This window comes from Chiloscyllium punctatum, chromosome 10 (assembly GCF_047496795.1).
Source record: "Chiloscyllium punctatum isolate Juve2018m chromosome 10, sChiPun1.3, whole genome shotgun sequence".
Lineage (NCBI taxonomy): Eukaryota > Metazoa > Chordata > Chondrichthyes > Orectolobiformes > Hemiscylliidae > Chiloscyllium > Chiloscyllium punctatum.
In genome coordinates, this window is record NC_092748.1 from 49979325 (window position 1) to 49997859 (window position 18535).

An 18535-nucleotide genomic window follows, 5' to 3' on the forward strand; every position below is an offset into this window, starting at 1 on the left:
CCCTTACCTCCCACATTCTGCAGGAGGAACATTCAACTGCCCTAACCTCCATTCCCACTATTCTAAATTCCCAAAGAGACTGTTGAAAAATAAGGAATAAAAAATAAACTCGTTACCTTACCGATCTGGTGCACAGATTTTTTTATTTTGGTTAGAGGAGGAGGATGGGTGGGAGACACTACCTGAGTAGTGTTTCAGGTAACGCCCCCACACAAATATATGACTTCCCAGAAGTCCTTCGCTCCTCCCTCGCACCTCTCGGCAAAATCCAATCTTTCCTCATACCTTCAATTTTCCTGGCCTGGGACCATCCTGTAAATCTCCTCTGTTCTCCCTTTCCTGTAATGTTGTGCCAGAATTGTATACAAAACTATAGCTGTGGCCTAATCAGAGTCTTATCCTAGCATCCCAAATGTCTTCTTTATCACGTGACCTATCTGATTTGTCAGCTTCAGGGACCTATGAAAATGCACACCTAAGTCTCTCACTTCCTCTACTCCTCGCAATCCCCTCTCAATAATTGTGTATTCCTTTTTATTTGCCCTCTCCAAATATAAAGTATGCAAGGAATGGGTTGTGAGGTGGAAGTAATATTGTTCAAGGGGGGAATGGTGGGTACACTTCATGGTGGCTTACTGATAGAAGTCTCCTCCCACTGGAGCAGAGACACTCTTTAGTTGCCTACCATCCCAGTTGATCAAGGTCACATACCCTGGAGCACCTTACTGAGGCAATACAATACACTCTTTTGGAAGCTTCCATGCCATCCTATGTGAGGGCATAGCATTCAGCTTGTTTCTCAGGATGAGTGCTCACGTGTTCCTTCATTAGCACTGCATCATCCCTCTGTCTTTTCCCACAGCTTATCTGCTGATAGAACTAAAATATCCAAGACCTTGCCTGTCTTCCTGGTGACCTTGCTGTTACTCAGAAGAAACTGGAGAAGGTCTTGCAAGGACTGAATGGCTGGATATCACTGAAATCACAGCTGCCCTTAATTTGTTTGTTAGCAATTCGTTCATGAAGCAACAGGAGTCCTGTGTGGTAATTCCCAATTCTCCAGTCATAACAGCATTCAAATCTCATTGAGTCATAGAGTTATTTAGCACAGAAACAGACCCTTTCGTCCAATGTATTCGCACTGACAGGATATCCTAAACTGATCTAGTCCCATTTGCGAGCAATTAGCCCATATCCTTCTAAACCATTCCTATTCATGAGCCCATCCATATGCTTTTTACATGCTGTAACTGCACCTGTCTCCATCACTTCACCTGGCAGCTCATTCTACTCAAACACCATCCCCTGCCTAAAAAAGTTGATCCGCACGTCTCCTTTAAATCTTTTCCCTCTCACCTTAAACCTATACTCTCTAGTTTTCAACTCCCCTACCCTGGGGAAAATACATTGGATATTCACCCTTTCCATGTCCCTCATGATTTTATAAATCCCTATAAAGTCTCCCCTCAGCCTCCAATGCTCCAAAGAAAAAAGCTCCAACCTATTCAGCCTCTCCCTATAGTTCAAACTATCCAATCCTAGCAACATCCCTGGAAATCTGTTCTGAACACCTTCAGGTTTAACGACATCTTTCCTACAGCAGGGAGATCAGAATAGAATGCAGTGTTCTAAAAGGGGCCACATCAAGCTGCAACATACCTTCCCAACTCCTAAACTCAATGCACTGACCAATGAAGGCAAGCATGCCAAGCCCCTTCTTCATCACCCAGTCTACCTGCCACATCACTTACAAGGAAATTTGCACCTGTACACCTAGGTCTCTTTGTTCCCCAGGACATTACCATTAAGTGTATAAGTCCTGCCCTGATTAGCCTTACCAAAATGCAACACCTCACATTTATCTAGATTCAACTCTGTCTGTCCCTCCTCAACCCAGTGATCCATCTGATCAAGGACCCGTTGTACTCTAAGGTAACCTTCTTCACTGTCCACTACCCCACCAATTTTGGTGTCACCTGCAAACTCACTAACCGTACCTTCTATATTCACATCCAAAGCATTTGTATAAATGTTGAAAAGCAGAGGATCCAGCACTGAACCTTGAGGCACTCCATTGGTCACAGGCCTCCAGTCTGAAAAACAACCCTCCACCACCACCCTCTGTCTTCTACCTTTGGCTAGATTAGTGTGGTGCTGGCGAAGCACAGCAGATCAGGCAGCATCCAAGGAGGAGGAAAATCGACGTTTCAGGCAAAAGCCCTTCATCAGGAATGCAGCCTGTATTTTCCTGCTCCTCGGAAGCTGCCTGACCCACTGTGCTTTTCCAGCACCACAGTAATCTAGACTCTGGTTTCCAGCATCTGCAGTCCTTGTTTTTACCACTGGCTTCTATCTTTGAGCCAGTTCTGTATCCAAATGGCTACTTCTCCCTGTATTCCATAAAATATATCCTTACTAACCAGTCTACCATGCAGAACATTGCCGTACGCCTTGCTGAAGTCCATACAGACAACACTTACCACTTTGCTATCATCAATCATCTTTGCCACTTTTCAAAAAATCTCAATCAAGTTAGTGAGACACGATTTTAGACTCACAAAGCCATGTTGACTATCCCTAATCAGCCCTTCCATTTCCAAATCCTGTCACTGATGCCAGTTTCACAAGAACCTACCTTTTCCCTTTGATGATGATAGAGAAACAGCTATAACATTGGGATGCTCATACATTACTGGCTTCCCCTAGTAAAAGTTGTCATCAACTGCAGCCAGGTCATTTTGAGTGTCCTATCACCAATTTGGGGTGTTTGTGAACAAGGAACAATTCTGTTCTCTTAATGTTCAAGGAATTGTGACCATCTAAGCCACTTTTTGGAGGTCTACACCAGATATCCTGGGAACTGCCATGATGCTAACATAAGGGAGAACTCACAGGTTCCTTCCTCTTCCATGGGATTGGCAGGAGTATGCTGACATGGATAGAGAAATGGTACAGAATAGGAATAAGCTATATAACCCATCATATCTGCATCAATTGAACAAAGTAGCCACCCATTCAAATCCCTCAGATGACACAGAGTTCATTAGGAGGGTGATCTATAGGGAGGTTGCAGAGATGTTTCACTGTGATTTGGACAAGTTGAGTAAGTGGGCAAATGTATGGCAGATGAAGCGTGGATAAATGTGAGGTTGTCCGCTTTAGGAATGAAAACAGGCAGACAGATTATTATCTGAATGGCAATATGTTGGGAAAGGGTGTGTTGCAACAAGACCTTGTACGTTGAAAGTAAGCATGCAGGTACAGCCATCAGCGAAAAAGGTAAATGGAATATTTTATTTCATAGCAAGAGGATTTGGTTTCAGGAGCAGGAATATCACTGTGTGTGGCTTTGGTCTCCCTATCTGAGGATGGATGTCCTGGCTATGGAGGAAATGCAACTAAGGTTTACCAGACTAACTCCTGAGATGGTAGGACTGACATACAAAGAGAAACTAAATTGGTTAGGATTATATTATTTGGATTTTAGAAGAATGAGGAGGGATCTCATAGTAATCTATAAGATCCAAGCAATTGTAGACATGGTGAACGCAGGAAGGATTTTCCCAAAGACTAGGGAGTCTGGAATCAAGGGTCACAGTTTAGGGATATGGAGTAGGCTATTTGGGATTGAGATGAGGAGAAATTTATTCACCCACAGAATGGTGAACCTATGGAATTCTCTGCTACCAAAATTGTTGAGTCCAAAATAATGAGTCTTTTCAAGAAGCAGTTAGATGTAGTTTTTAGTGCAAAAGGGATCAAAGGATATGGAGAGAAAGTAGGACTAAGGATCTGAGATGGATGGTCATCGATGACCATATTGAAGAGTTGATGGGCAGAACAGCCTACTATTATTCCTATTTTCTAAGTTTCTATGTTTCTTTCCAAGCTGTTTGGCCCTTCGGAATGGATACTGGTAGACCATGGGTATTCCCTGTAAACATTGCTCATGATTCCATGAAGAAACCCAAAGATGGACATAGAATGAAGCTACAAACTCTTTGTGAGCTGTTTTCATCTAGAACTCATCAGTGCACAGACTTTCAAGTCACCTTGATGGACTTGCAAGCATTTAACCTGTGAGAAGCAATGTATTTTTAGCTTTTCTTTAAATAAACCACTGCTCTATTAGGGTCAATAGACAGATGAGCTACCCATTCAACATTTCCCAGACTTACCGTGGGCGGCATGGTGGCACACTGGTTAGCACTGCTGCCTCACAGTGCCAGAGACCCGGGTTCAATTCCCACCTCAGGCGACTCTCTGTGTGGAGTTTGCACATTCTCCCCGTGTCTGTGTGGGTTTCCTCCGGGTGCCCTGGTTTCCTCCCACAATGCAAAAATGTGCAGGTTAGGTGAATTGGCCATGCTAAATTGCCGGTAGTGTTAGGTGAAGGGGTAAATGTAGGGGAATGGGTCTGGGTGGGTTGCGCTTCGGCGGGTCAGTGTGGACGTGTTGGGCCGAAGGGCCTATTTCTATGCTGTAAGTAATCTAATCTAATCAAATGTTAAAGTGTTCCCTTGAAAAGTTCATATGTAGGAACCTCCTTTCCCTGTAGAGATGTCACTCTCACTTGTAAACTGGAATGATGCCTTGGCACTTTCCCTGATTGCACTTAATCTCATTGTTGTCCCACAATAAATTGCAATGCCCTGGCTACAGTCCTCAGAGTTAAAGTTCAAGGATCCTTGATGTATGAGACTAGCTGTAGTCAAAGAGTTCGTTCCTTGTGAAAGATGAGCAGGTCAGGCAGCATCCTTCTCAGGAATTCCTGAAGAAGGGCTCATGCCCGAAACGTCGATTCTCCTGCTCCTTGGATGCTGCCTGACCTGCTGCGCTTTTCCAGCAACACATTTTCAGCTCTGATCTCCAGCATCTGCAGTCCTCACTTTCTCCTTGTGAAAGATGAGCCAATGTTTGGTGGTTCATAACTTTTTAAAACCTTGGTACATATGAAGAAACTGTACTTCTTTCATATCATTGTGACAAACCAGGTCCTATAGCAAAAGTTATATTACAGCAGACATTTTAACAGTGTAAGTGAAAATCTATTAATAAAAGTGATTTGTCATTGACAATAATGCACCACCCATGTCCTCTATGTGCCTTTTGTATATTTTAGGCTTCCTCTCCCTCCCACGCCATCTGAGTCCACACCTAATGTCCATAACCAGGATGGAGGCATCTTGCTCTTTAGTTGATCATGTTGACTTGGGAGAATTGGATGGTCATACTCTGGTGTCTTTGGCTCTGGAAAGTCCAGATCTACTGAGAGGCAGTTTCTCAGATCAAGGTTCACCCTCCTCAGCTTGTACTGCCACAGGCTTTGACATCACAAGCAGGGGAAATGGAGGGGCTGGGTATCTCGAGAGTGTCCTAAGAAGAAGCTTCATGAGTTCTTGCTTGTGGCTCCTCCTACTTGTGGGTTCCTGCTGGCACCACCCTGAGAGGAAAGAGCACCTGGTATGAGGTCAATGCCCTCATTGTTTAGCCATTGACCCACGACTAAAGCAATAGGATGTAGGTATGAGCATATTTCTCACAGACACTAAATGTTCTGCTGCATTATCTTCTGACCTTGTTTTTTTTTGTTTAATGAATACCATTTCATCTGAAGCATTTGTAAGTGTCACATCTGTTGACCAGTGTCACTGTTTCATTTCTTAAGCTTTTTGCAGCAATGTATAAAATCATGCTTGTTACTTTATATTCAATGGAGCAGGAATCGAAGCTGTAACAGACCCTCAATGTCTTTGATATGCAATTGAATGACTGCAAGTGCAGTAAAAGAAATGGGTCAAAAACTGATTCATGTGGTTTCTCAAAATGTTATCTCAGTTTCATGTGCATACATCTGTGCTTTGGTTTCATCAAATGCGACGCAATGTTAATGCAAAACTTCACTGCAACATACAGGTAAGATGTGCAGCAAAGATCAGTTCGAACTACACCACACCCTTTTACAGTACAACAGTTCAATAGTTTGATTTCATATCACATATGAACTTTCTAAATGAGGTCATCAAGGTTATTGCAAATGTTTTGCCAAGCTATTTGCAACAGTTGATTCACACTCCCCAAGAACTTGTGTTTATCAAAAATATGTCAGTTAGGTCATTTATAGAAGTCAGAAAGAAGATTTAATTTAAAACTGGAGTTTATTGTCACAGAATCCAGAAGGGAAAGAGCAATAAGTTGCATTTAAGCATCAGCTTTAATACAAAAACTACAATCTTTCAGACCTCTCAACTCAGCCCTGAAGCCCCCATCTTTCTTTGTGCTAGTGGGAGTATTATGTGACCACTGACTATAATGATACAGGAAGTCACATCATTTGGCTAAGTTCATGTGGACAACATTTAAAGACAAGAATAATTTAAATAAATTTGGGTGATGTGTTGATTTTCAATTTTTGCTAATCTGAATTTGGTGAAACTAAATAGTATTGAAGAGAGAAGGTGCAACATATATCATAAACTAAATTTATTAAGTGAGAGACTAGTAGTGAAACAAATTGTTCTGACTAGATGAGGAATTCATGAGCTCCCTTTTTGCAACCTCTTCGTTGGCCACAACAATGATGCGCATTCCTTTTAGTATTCATTTGATTAGATTTTGATTTGATTTATTTATTGTCACATGTATTTCGCATTTAAGCTGCAATGACACTCTGGAATATATCCAAAATTACACTCCAGGATCTAGACTATGAAAAATGTCATGGGAGAAGAATCAATCTCAATGAAATAATGAGATATGGAAGATTCAAGAGGGCTGAAGTTTTCTGAGCTCTCTTCTCTTGGAAAATGGTAGAGTTTACTTCTGAGTCAGAATTTGCAGTTTTGAATTACAGATTAGAGACTGGAGTGCAAAATCCAGGTTAACACTTAAATGCAGTACAGATGCAAAAAATTAAGCTGATATTTTGGATGACCATTTCAAAGCAAGGTACTGTCTGCTTTCTAACATGGACCTGAATGATCCCAGGGTACAATTTTGAAAAGGAGAAGTAGAATTGTCTCCAGAGTTTTACTTCCTCAACCAACCTCACTAAAAAAGGTGGACTGCAAAATTTGTTTTCTTCATCTTCATTTTCAGTGACACAAATGATGTTATAGCACAAAAATAGTGTCGACAGTACCTCGAGCCACTTCTACTCTGGGAGATGCCATTTTCTGAAGGCTATTTGCATAGCTGCTGAGAACACAGACCATAGACAGAAAGTGATGCCAATTAGCATGTAATGCTGGTTTGTGACCAGCAGTGTCATTTTGAAGATTAACATTCCAACTAATGCCCTTTCTTCCGATTGCACTGCTGAATGTGCATGAGATGCCCCACCAGCGCTTTTTAAATGACTCATCAACAACTTTTAGATTATTTCCTGGTTGATTTCCACTAGACTTTAATGTATTTATTGATTTGATTTAAAATTGCTTAGGTCTCCAAGGAAAGATGTGGCTGGTGATGACTTACTTACTTAAAGGCTTCTATTCAAACCAGAGGTTACCAACACTTCAGCATGACAGGAAGAAAAAGCTAAGATGTCTCAGAGGGGCAAAAGCTGATTGAAGGTGGAGAAAGAGGGAAGGGAAAAAGTATTCTTGGTGGCAGTCCATATCACCCAGTGTCTTCAAAGAACTATTCTTCCACCCCCAATCTCAGTGAGGAAGAGAATATGCAACATCCCCACTTATTTAAGGGTATGCTCACTAAAATCTGCGATCAGGTGAAATTGCACTCTGTAAACAACATAAGGATGGCATTCCTATTCTTGTGGCTAAAAGATACTCTGCATTAGGCTCCTGCTAAGCTCGGATACTTCTAATATTTCCCAATTCACTGTTAGCTGTTGTTTAGAAGAGGTCAATGAAACTTTGCATGCAATAGCAGCTGAATATATTTCATTCACTTCAGTTAGCAAGAAGCAACCAGAGCAACTATGGTTCACTAGGTTAGCTGGCTTCTCCATTGTGCTGGGTACCGCTGACTATATGCAGGTAACTTGGTGGGAAATGCCATGCCAATCTGGGGGACATACCACAATCTGCAAGGAGTCTATTCCTTCAACTTCCATTTGGTTTGTGACCATATTCAGTCTATTACACACATCAGTCTCTGGTATCACGGCAGCAATCGTGTGGATTCATTTTGTGTCAGCTCACTAATGATTTTTGTGCCCCACAACAAATTCCAGGGTGATGCTGAGCAACAAGGTTATCCACTGGTAACATGGTTCACGATTCTGGTATACAATCCTGGCTCGTATGGAAAGAATGGATTTAACAAAAGCCATTCAACCATTTTACATCTGGCTAGATACATAATATAGAGTGCCTTATCAGTACTTATTCTGCTTGCATAATGCTGGAGGAGCCCTGCAATATTCAGCAGTGGTGAAAGTGAAGACTGCAGATGCTGGAGATCAGAGTCGAATGTGTCGTGCTGGAAATGCACAGCAGGTCAGGCAGCATTCAAGGAGCAGGAGAATCAATGTTTCGAGCAAAAGCTCTTCGTCAGGAATGAATGCAGCAGTTGCCATCTCCAGCCTTTTCACGCTGTTTTCTGTCTGCACTTTCTTGGCTAGTCCTACTAAACTGCATTGCTTCAGTAACAGGAATGTGGTTAGTGGAACCATGAGGATTTTCCCCGTCAACCACCTTGTAGGATGACATCAAGCAGCTCTTGCAGATCTCAGAGCTGTGATTGGCCTGTGTTAGTTAAGTGGGCACACTTGTGGTGTGGGTTCGTGGGTGACAGGCAGATGGGAGGACAAATGCTGTTATTGTGACAGAGGTTATCTGTTTAGTGTTGAATGGAACCACTGTCACTCCCCTAGAGCCAGAAAATCTAATAAAGCACTGGAGGATAGAATGCTGCCACACTGTGAAATGTGCCAGGCTTTTGAACACAGGTATTCACAGCTAGAATTGTAACATACTGCACGGACATGGCAACAAGTTGGGCTGAAATGATCCCAATTCCAAATTTGCTGACAATGCAACATTAGGTGGAATGTTATGTTGTGATACATCACGGGGACATAAGAAATCTGCTAGAGTGTACAGATAGGTTGGGCAACCAGATAGAATGGGCAAAAACTTGACAAGATGGAGTTTAACATAGGAAAGTGTAAGATTATGCAATTTGGTAGAAAAAAAAGACAGATCATTATTCAAATGGAGACAGAGACTCTATAAAATGTGCAGCAGAGAGGGATGTGGGTGTTTTTGTGCTTGACACATAAAAAGTTATCATGTTGGCGTAGCAATTAATAAGGAAGACAAATGACATTTTGGTCTTCATTGCTCGACAATTGGAGCTTAAAAGTAAGGAAGGTTGTTACAGCTGTACGGTGTGTTGGTGAGGCTGAACCTGGAGTATTTTGTACAGTTCTGATCCACATAAAAAGGGATGTACTGACATTGGAGGCTTTTCAAAAAACATTAATTTGCTAGGCTGAATCCTGGGATGAAAGGGTTGACTTATCAAGAATAGTTAAACAAGTTAGGCCTTTATCCATTAGAGTTTAGAAGAATGAGTGTGATCTTAGCAAGATATACAAAATTCTGAGGGGGCTTGAGAGGATAAATATTGAGAAAATGTTTCCACTAGTGATGGAATCTTGAATGAGGGGAACACAGTTGCAGAATAAGAGGCCACTCATTTAAAACTGAGATGTGAAGGAATTTGTCCTGTGAGAGGATAGTGAATGTCTGGAATTCTCACCTCAAAAGAAGTTGTGGAGGTCAAACCACTGAGAAAGAAGAAATAGATGGACTTTTGAAATTTCAGGAAGTTGACAGAAGTGCTGAGCTGGGCCAAAATAGGAGTTGAGTTTTTGGGGAAATCAGGCACAATCTTGTTGATTGATGGAGCAGGCTTGATGGGACAAATAGCATATTCCTGCTCCTACAAAACAAAACCAAAGAAATCATATGTTTTTGTGAACTCCTGATCCTAATTTGTACATATATGTGTTTAGCATGAGCTTCCATATTATACTCAGAATGCCTTCAGCTTGTGCTACAATGGAAGCTGAGCAATCAGACGTCAGATGTTGCATCATGTTTGGATTCATTCATTCTTAATAATTGTTCACTTCTTCCCTTGTCACGTCTAGCTCCTGTAACACTGCCTGACACAATAAGGTTCAAGAGCAGATAGATACAAAAGGGATGAGGGAAAAGCCAGAGCTGCACACTTACAGAATTTGCAGCTTGTAAGATGTGGGTGTGACACTAGCAGCAGTGTTCACTGGTTGAAGGTGAGGTAAATCTATGAATGTGAGGTCTGTGTTGTGATTAACAGAAATTGCTAAGGGGTGAATAAACAGGGAAGTGGTATATTGAACAAATGGCAAACTGAAGATGCTTGTGAGATATAGACATTAGTGGTAGACCAGCGTTTATTGACCATCTTTAATTGCTCTTGAGAAAGTTGCGGTGAGGCACCATCTTGGACTTAGAGTTCATCGGTGTAGATACACCCACAGTTCCCAGTATTTTCAGAATTCCAAGCATTTTATCCAGTGACAGTAAAGAAATGAAAGTATAGTTACAAATCATGATAGTTTATTTCTTGCAGGAGAACTTGCAGGTGGTGATTGTCCCAAGAGTCTGCTGCCCTTGTCCTTCCAGGTTATGGACATCATGGGTTAGAAGATGCAGTTAAAGGAGCCTGAATGAGTTAATGCAGTGCATCTTTTACATTGTACACACTGCTGGCACAGTACATGGACAGTTAGTAAAGTGAAGTGGTGGATGTGGTACCAATTAAATGGGCTGTTGTGTTGGGTTTTTTAAAATGTTTTTGGAGCTGTACTCATCTTGGTTAGTGAAGATTGTCCCATCACACTCCTGACTTGTGCATTGTAAATTGTGGAGGTGGAAGGGGTGGGGATGTAGGTGTCATTTTAGCTTGTGATCTACTCTTGTAGCTGAAGTATTTATATGGCTGGTCCAGTTCAATTTCTGATCAATGGTAACCCCCAAAAACAACAGTCAAGGATTCAGTGATGGTAACATCACTGAGTGTCAAGGGGAGATAGGTTCTGCTTTTCTTGGGGATGGTCATTGTCTGGCAGTTACATGACATGAATGTTACTTCCACTTGTCAGCCCAAGCCTGGATAGTATCTAGGTCTTGCTGTGTTTGGACACTGGCTGCTTCAGGATCTGAGGAGTTGCAAATGGTGCTGAACATTGTGCAATCGCCAGCGAACATCTCCATTTCTGAACTTATGATGAAGTAGATGAAGATGGTTGGGCCAAGGACATAAGTCGGAAGAATGGGTGACACAGTTATAGAACCCCTACCCCTGAACGGAGAAGCCTGGATTCAAGTCCCATCTGCTCCAGAGGCATATAATAACAAATCTCTGAACAGGTTGATTAGAAAAAAGGTGAAATAAAAATACATTTATAAAAGAATCTAAGGAGCTCCTGCAATGATGTCTTGGAATTGAGATGACTGACTTCAAACAACTGTGACTATCTTCCTTTCTGCTAGATAGGACCCCAACAATGGAATCATAGAGATGTACAGCACAGGAACAGACCCCTCGGTCCAACGCATCCATGCCAACCAGATATCAGAAATAAATCTGGTCCCATTTTCCAGCATTTGGCCTATACCTCTCTAAACCTTTCTTATTCATATACCCATCCAGATGCCTTCTAAATGTTGTAATTGTACCAACCTCCACTACTTCCCCTAGCAGCTCATTCCCTACATTCACCACTCTTTGCATGAAAAAGTTGCCCATTAGATCCCTTTTAAATCTTTCCCTTCTCAACTTAAACCTATCGCCTCTAGTTCTGGACTCCCCCACCCCAGGGAAAAGACCCTTTCTATTCATCCTATCCGTACCCCTCATGATTTTATAAACCACTATAAGGCCACCCCCTCAGCCTCTGACACTCCAGGGAAAACAGCCCTAGCCTATTCAATCTCTCCCTATAGCTCAAACCCTCCAACCCTGGCAACATCCTTATTAATCTTTTCTAAACTGTTTCAAGTTTTACAAAATCCTTAGAATAGAAGGGAGACCAGACTTACACATAATATTCCAAAAGTGGCCTAACTAATCTCCTGTACAGCTGCAACACAACCTCCCAACTCCTATGCTCAATATATTGATCAATAAAGGCAAGTATACCAAATGCCTTCTTCACTACCCTGTCTATCTGCAACTCCACTTTCAAGGAACTATGAACCAGCTGAGGGTTTTCCACCAATTACAGTTACTTCAGTTTTACTCGAGATTCTTGATGCCATATTCAGTCAAATGCTGCCTTGATGTCAAGGACTGTCATTCTCCCTTCACCTCTGGAATCCAGCTCTTTTATCCATGTCTGAATCAAGGCTGTAATGAGGTCACGAGCTGGTGGAACACAAACTGGGTGTTATTGCGCAGGTTATTGCTGAGCGGGTGCTGCTTGGTAGCACTGCTGGTGACACCTTCCATCACTTTACTGATGATCGAGAGTGGACTGATGAGACAGTAATTGGCTGGGCTGGATTTGTTCTGCTGTTTTGTGCACAGGACATCTCTAGGCAATTCTCCACATTGTGAAATAGTCTTTCCTCCAAACTGTCTGATAGTATGGCAGTGCAGCTACTGAGAGGTTCTGTGTAAGTGGACCAGCATGGCAACTCACTTTGTTCTGCTCCGGGAAGCTGTTGCTGTGTATGAACCTTGGGTGTCTGCATAGCGGGAAAAATCCAAAGGGAACATTGTTGTCAGTTAAATGCCAGTGTTGTGACTGTAGTGGAACAATGTGGCTAGGATGCAGGAATTCTGGAGTCTTCAGGACTGTTGCTAGAATGTTGTTCAGACCCCTTGGCCTTTACAATCTCCGGTGCCTTTAACTGTTTCTTAAAACAAAGTGGAGGAATCAAATTGGCTGGAATTCTGATAACCTCACAAGGAGGTAGCAAAGGATTTTGGGCTGAAGATTCACTTGAAGATACATTAACTGGCTTTGGCCATTTTTGTGAACTTTTTGTAACATGTTAGATCCATCAGTCTTGACTCTTGGTTTTGGTAGCTATCAATTCTCACCGTCCTTGCAAAGTTGTCTGGAGGGCCACCTGGCCTCCCTGTGGCTAGATCATATGTTTCCTACTTTCTATTTCCTGCACCAAAGCACCGAGAGAACTTGGAGAATGTTCTCTTCCTTATTACACCATAAATCAATTTTCTTCCTGTTCAAACTTCCATCAACTGACAGTTCTTGCAACTGCTCCAGCTAGAATGCACATTATTTTAAAATATACAGATTGGCTGTAAGTAGCATCAAGTGGTGTAAACTTTGTGGAAACATTGATCGCTACTGAGATGTACAGCTATTCAACAGCACATTTAACAACAGTTACAAACTGCAAAAATGTACAATTAGCAATTAGCATGATATTTACATGTTGTTGCATTGGAAGTAACAAACTTGGATCAATCGTGTATAATCAATCATGCATCTTGAACACGGCATCCATTTCTATCCTCGCAGTTGCCACATATTTCTGTATGCTTTGTCTTAATTTATATTTTAATAAAACTCAATTAATAAAACTCAATTAATGGCTCACTCTCATGGGTCATAATCACAACTGAATTATCTGCAATCTGCCATATAAACTCGCCAGAACCCATTTACACCTCATTTAGATGCAATGGTTGTGTCATTGCCTATGAAAATGGCTCAATGCTCAAAGAATTTATTATGAAATGAAGAACCCTAAATTCTTGAGAGAGGTCTCAACTCTCGGCTTTGTTTGTTTTGCTCTTAGTTTCAATCCTACCCTCCATTTTATTCTGCGACCCCTTTTAATAACAAGGCTTGCAATTTTGACATCATAAAATGTGTTTTTTCATCAATAATGTTAGTAAGCCTTGTAGTTTTTACAGCAGGTGGAAGCAACTGTACATTTGTCAGAAGTACTTTGTTAAATTTTGTAGTTTAGTGTCTCATTGAACTATAATGGGCAGGCTGGTTGATTAAACAGAATTTAAATCAATGAATTTCTCCATACAGATCCTGGAATTGATCTGGAAACTGGCTGACTGGAAAGAAAGCAAAGTTGCATGGCCAAAAGCTTATCGAACACTGGACAGAAATAGAATAGAAAACTCCTCGTAATTTTTCCAACTTAAGTCACAACTGACAACTCTTCCCTGATATAAAATATAAAATATCGATCACCTGCTTATTTTTCACAAAAGGCCGAATGAAAAAGGCATTTTTAACCAAAAATCAGCTCGTATAATTTAAAGCGGTGTCATGGACAGTTTCTCTCTGTGAGTTCAAATGAATTTTCTCATGTAATTTTCTGCAGCTTGCCTCATTATCTCTGCACCATGCTCCTACAAATCTGCTCACACTGTTGTTCCCTCAGAAGTGCTTGCTATTGACGGGACCAATTGGGAGTCCCAAAGCCATATTTAAAACACAGCCTTGCCCTCACCCTAAACCCTGTTGCAGGTCAAGCACTGTCAGTCAGGAGGTACCCTTCATAGTTGCAAGGTTGGAAGAAGGTGCATTGGCACCCTGCTTCACTGATAGGAACCTGGAGCGCCTGGTGAATGGAGGTGGTACAGAAGAGGGTAAAATCAGAAGAGGGCCATCCTCTTTCTTCAGATACCACCTGACACGACAACATTACCAGGCTCTGCCAACCTGAACTCAAACTGCCATGCGGGTTAGCCTGGTGTCCCCAGCGGACAGAATAATGCCCAGCAACACTACAAGAAGGGGAAAGACATTCTGCACTTTGGGAGGTTAAGTGTTACATTCACTCTATTTCTGCAACCACACCCACCTCCCACCAAGTCTCATGGTCTACTGCTCTCACTATTGCATGCAGCATCTTCCCAGACTTGCTGTCACCCACCCCAATCACCTCCCAGAAAAATAATACTGCAAACTCTCTACACTCCTTACTCACTCGCGATACCTTACTACATTGCCCCCAGCAGCTCCAGTATTAACAACTGGATCTTAATGTCACTCAATCCCTCCCTTCGTCTCATTCCAGGAAAAAATAGGCAACGTCTTACACTTACCTTTAAAATAAGAAACATTTAGGGTCTAGACTATCTTCTTGATAAATTTGGGGTGGGGGGATGGTGGGCATTGCGTGGTGTTGATCTGGTCCATAACAATGTGAAGACATCAGTCTGGCCATTGGTGTTCAGCACCAACAGCAAGACAGCAGGGCAACAAGGGACTGTGAGCTAATTCCACGTGTCTCATCCTCACAAGGAACCCATATTAACAGAAAACTTTGAGAAGATTGGATAACAGAGCCTCAGGAGTTGTGAACGCTTCCATCAGTTTGCAACCTTAACTCTTATCAAGCAGCATAAACCATATAGAAAGGGCAAGCTGTTAAGATGCACTTGCAGTTGGGATTCTACAGGAAATGCTGATCACAGCATCATCAAAACTTTTGTAATTAGTGAAAGATAATTTCATGCAGCTCAGTTTTATTTGCGTGAGGTTCACAAAGAAGCCCTGCCTGTGTTGCTGAGTTGTGCTGTTCCTGTGAAGAATGTTTTCATGTTCCCACTCAGCACATTACTGTTACTCTCATGGATCTCTTCTCCATCTTATGGCTTCAGTTCTTTCTCCTATTTACTCTAGCAGAGAGATTCCAAACCACAAGCAGCATTCTCCAGCTTGACAGGACCAAAATGAAGGCCCCATTTTGACCTGCATGGAAATACGATGCGGAGGGGATAGTGAGGACGCTGTGCTTGTTCCAGCACCACACTTTATCGAACTTGATGTGGAGGAGCCATTCCACAGCTCTCAGTGACCTCAGTGAAATTAGTTGTTACATTTCAGATATAGTGGACACCATAGCATGGTGTTCAGGCCTCCAACTCCAGGCAGAAGAGAGCACCACTGCCCCATTCAAGTCTACACTACACTTCATGGAAGATGAACAACTCTGGCTCTGTTGTACCTTTGCTGGATAATGAGGACATGTAAGGCTGAAAGCTTCACAGTAGGGACTGTCCACATCAGCTGGAGGTTTTTGAGATAGATGTATCCTCATCTATTTGTGCAGCAGCCCTTAGTGCAGTGGACACTGGGACAATCTCATCTCCTGTGCTTGGAGCCAATGGGGACAGCTCCAAAGAGTCAATGTGGGCAATATCAGAAACAAAGCAGCTCCTCAGTCATTGATCATTGAACAGCTGCAGCACCCACACCAATAATATTTGGACAGAGTCCTCCAAACTTTGGGCCATGGAGGTCTCTGACAAGGAGGTCAGTGGAGGCCTCGACATGAGCATTGCACATTATGGCCCTGATTTGGAACATAGGTGCTCAAGCCTTTTGGTGCACGTACGGGAACAGATTGTATGTGTGGCATCACTAATGGGGACCTCCATCCCCCCTACCCCATCTCCAGCTCTCTCTCCCCACCCCCACCAATGCCTAAGAAAGACAGCATTGCATGTACACGAGGGATGGGGATGTTTAATGGTCAATGGTGGGAGGCGAGCAGCTCCTTTAGCTTATGCAGGTGACTGGATCATGGAAAGTGATTCTACTTTGGCAACTAAGGTGAATCCTTTCAGTCAAAAGGACATTACTTGTGCCTCACAGCCATTAATAGGATTGATTCATTCTGTTGAACAATGTGGTCAAGAGCACTCGGAGCCAGGACCTTTTCATTGCACAGTAGCCCATGTGTGAGGTTAGCATGCTGTAATCACACATGTCCATGTGGTACACATAAGTGCATCCCCTCCTTCAGGAAATGAAACATTTCATCGACCCAACCTGTGGTAGCTGCCATTTTCATTTCCATTGTGTATTTGCATTTTGGATGAAGATGGAGGTAAACAGTGGTTGTGCCACATTGAGCGAATCACACACTCAGCCTCTCAGTCTAGGTGAAACCTAAATCTTCATATTTCCTTTTCATTTGCCTCCTAGTCAATTACATAAGTTTTGGTCTTCCCAATGCTCCCACTCAATCCATTTATCTAAGTGCTCTACTCCCGACTATTCCCTGATTCCCAGCGTCAATATAGTCATGCCAAACGTGCCCCCATAAAAGCCAGGGTGGTAGTGACCATTGATGGTGACCACAGTACCTCTTTCCCTCCCACATTCTATTGTCTCCCACACTTATACAGTGAGATTCCCTCTGCATTCTTATTTCCTTCAGCATCCCAGCATGCTGCCTCCAATCACCACAACTGACTCCGCCATTTCTCCCACCTCAGCACTGGCCCCTGACAAATGCCCTTGATTTTCAGTGGACAGACTCTCTGCACTGATCATGGCCCACCCCCAGACTGACATTGAGAGACAATTCTAACTGACTAGCGCCCAACCCCAAGCAATCTCAATGTATCTCTCCAATTGACTTTCCACAACTCCCAGGACAGATTAAACTGAGCCTACCGGACTGGCCTTGGCCTACTCCACAAACATTAGGCCTATGGACCCCTGAACCTGGATACCCAAGTAGCTGACGGACCATGACTAAGCCCTAGGACTGGTATCTTAACTTACTATGTTAGGACCTCTCAACTGAAGGTTGTCTCCCTTGATAAGACTGAAGACTGCTCTCCTTAGACTTTGAGATGTAGTCATTTGGTTGAAACACATGCAATTATTTCCTGAATAAGCTGCTGGCATGTGGTGCCATTGAGTAACATGTCCACTGATTAGTGCTGACAACTATGACAAGCTGCCTGGCTTTCTGTCAGCACCAAACAGAAAGGCAAGAAGTATAGTGAGAATTTAAGCTCTGAGTGAGGAGGCAAAGCAATAAAAGTGAGAGCAAGATGTTGTAAGCATCTGAATAGACTCAAAGTTAGTGAGTGCTGAGACAACAAGGTAGAGAGTAGATCCTGATATGCAGCCTAGTCCAAACCATAAGATGGACTGTGTGCAAAGTGACTTGGCAACATCGTTACAATGAAAGGTTTCAGTGCACTCCAAAGTGCAGCATTGACGTGCAGAACTATATTGTAATTGTGTCGAAGAATTGCTTCAATGATGAGACAAGGCTAGTCCCTGTCTGATGCCAGGCTTTGTGGGCAGGATGGGTGAGGGTGATCGCTGCCAATGAACCGAGCCCTGAGATGTTGCTGTCTGCTGCTTGAAGAAGCAAACGGTGAGCTGGACTGTCACTGTCTAGCTTCTATCCGGTGTCTGCGAGATTCTCATCTTGTTATACTTTCCCAACTGACTTGCCAATGCCCACATCGATCAGGAGCTGGGAAGATTACACCCAATATTCCTTGTGTTGTCAACCTCCTGAATTAGGACATAAAATCAGTTCAACTTAAATGAAGGTAAATTCTGATTACTACAAGCCTTTGTACCTTTTAGACCTGGAAAATCTATGAAGAACTTTGTACCAAAGTGTGAAATTCAATGGAGTTCTGCCGTGATATTGAAAGGATATTTGTATGCAAGGAGACAAAACAATACCTTCAGCTTTATGGGAACCATTCGAGCTGGTTTTGTATAGTGCTCTGGTGTGGGCTATGCTGGAAATTATTT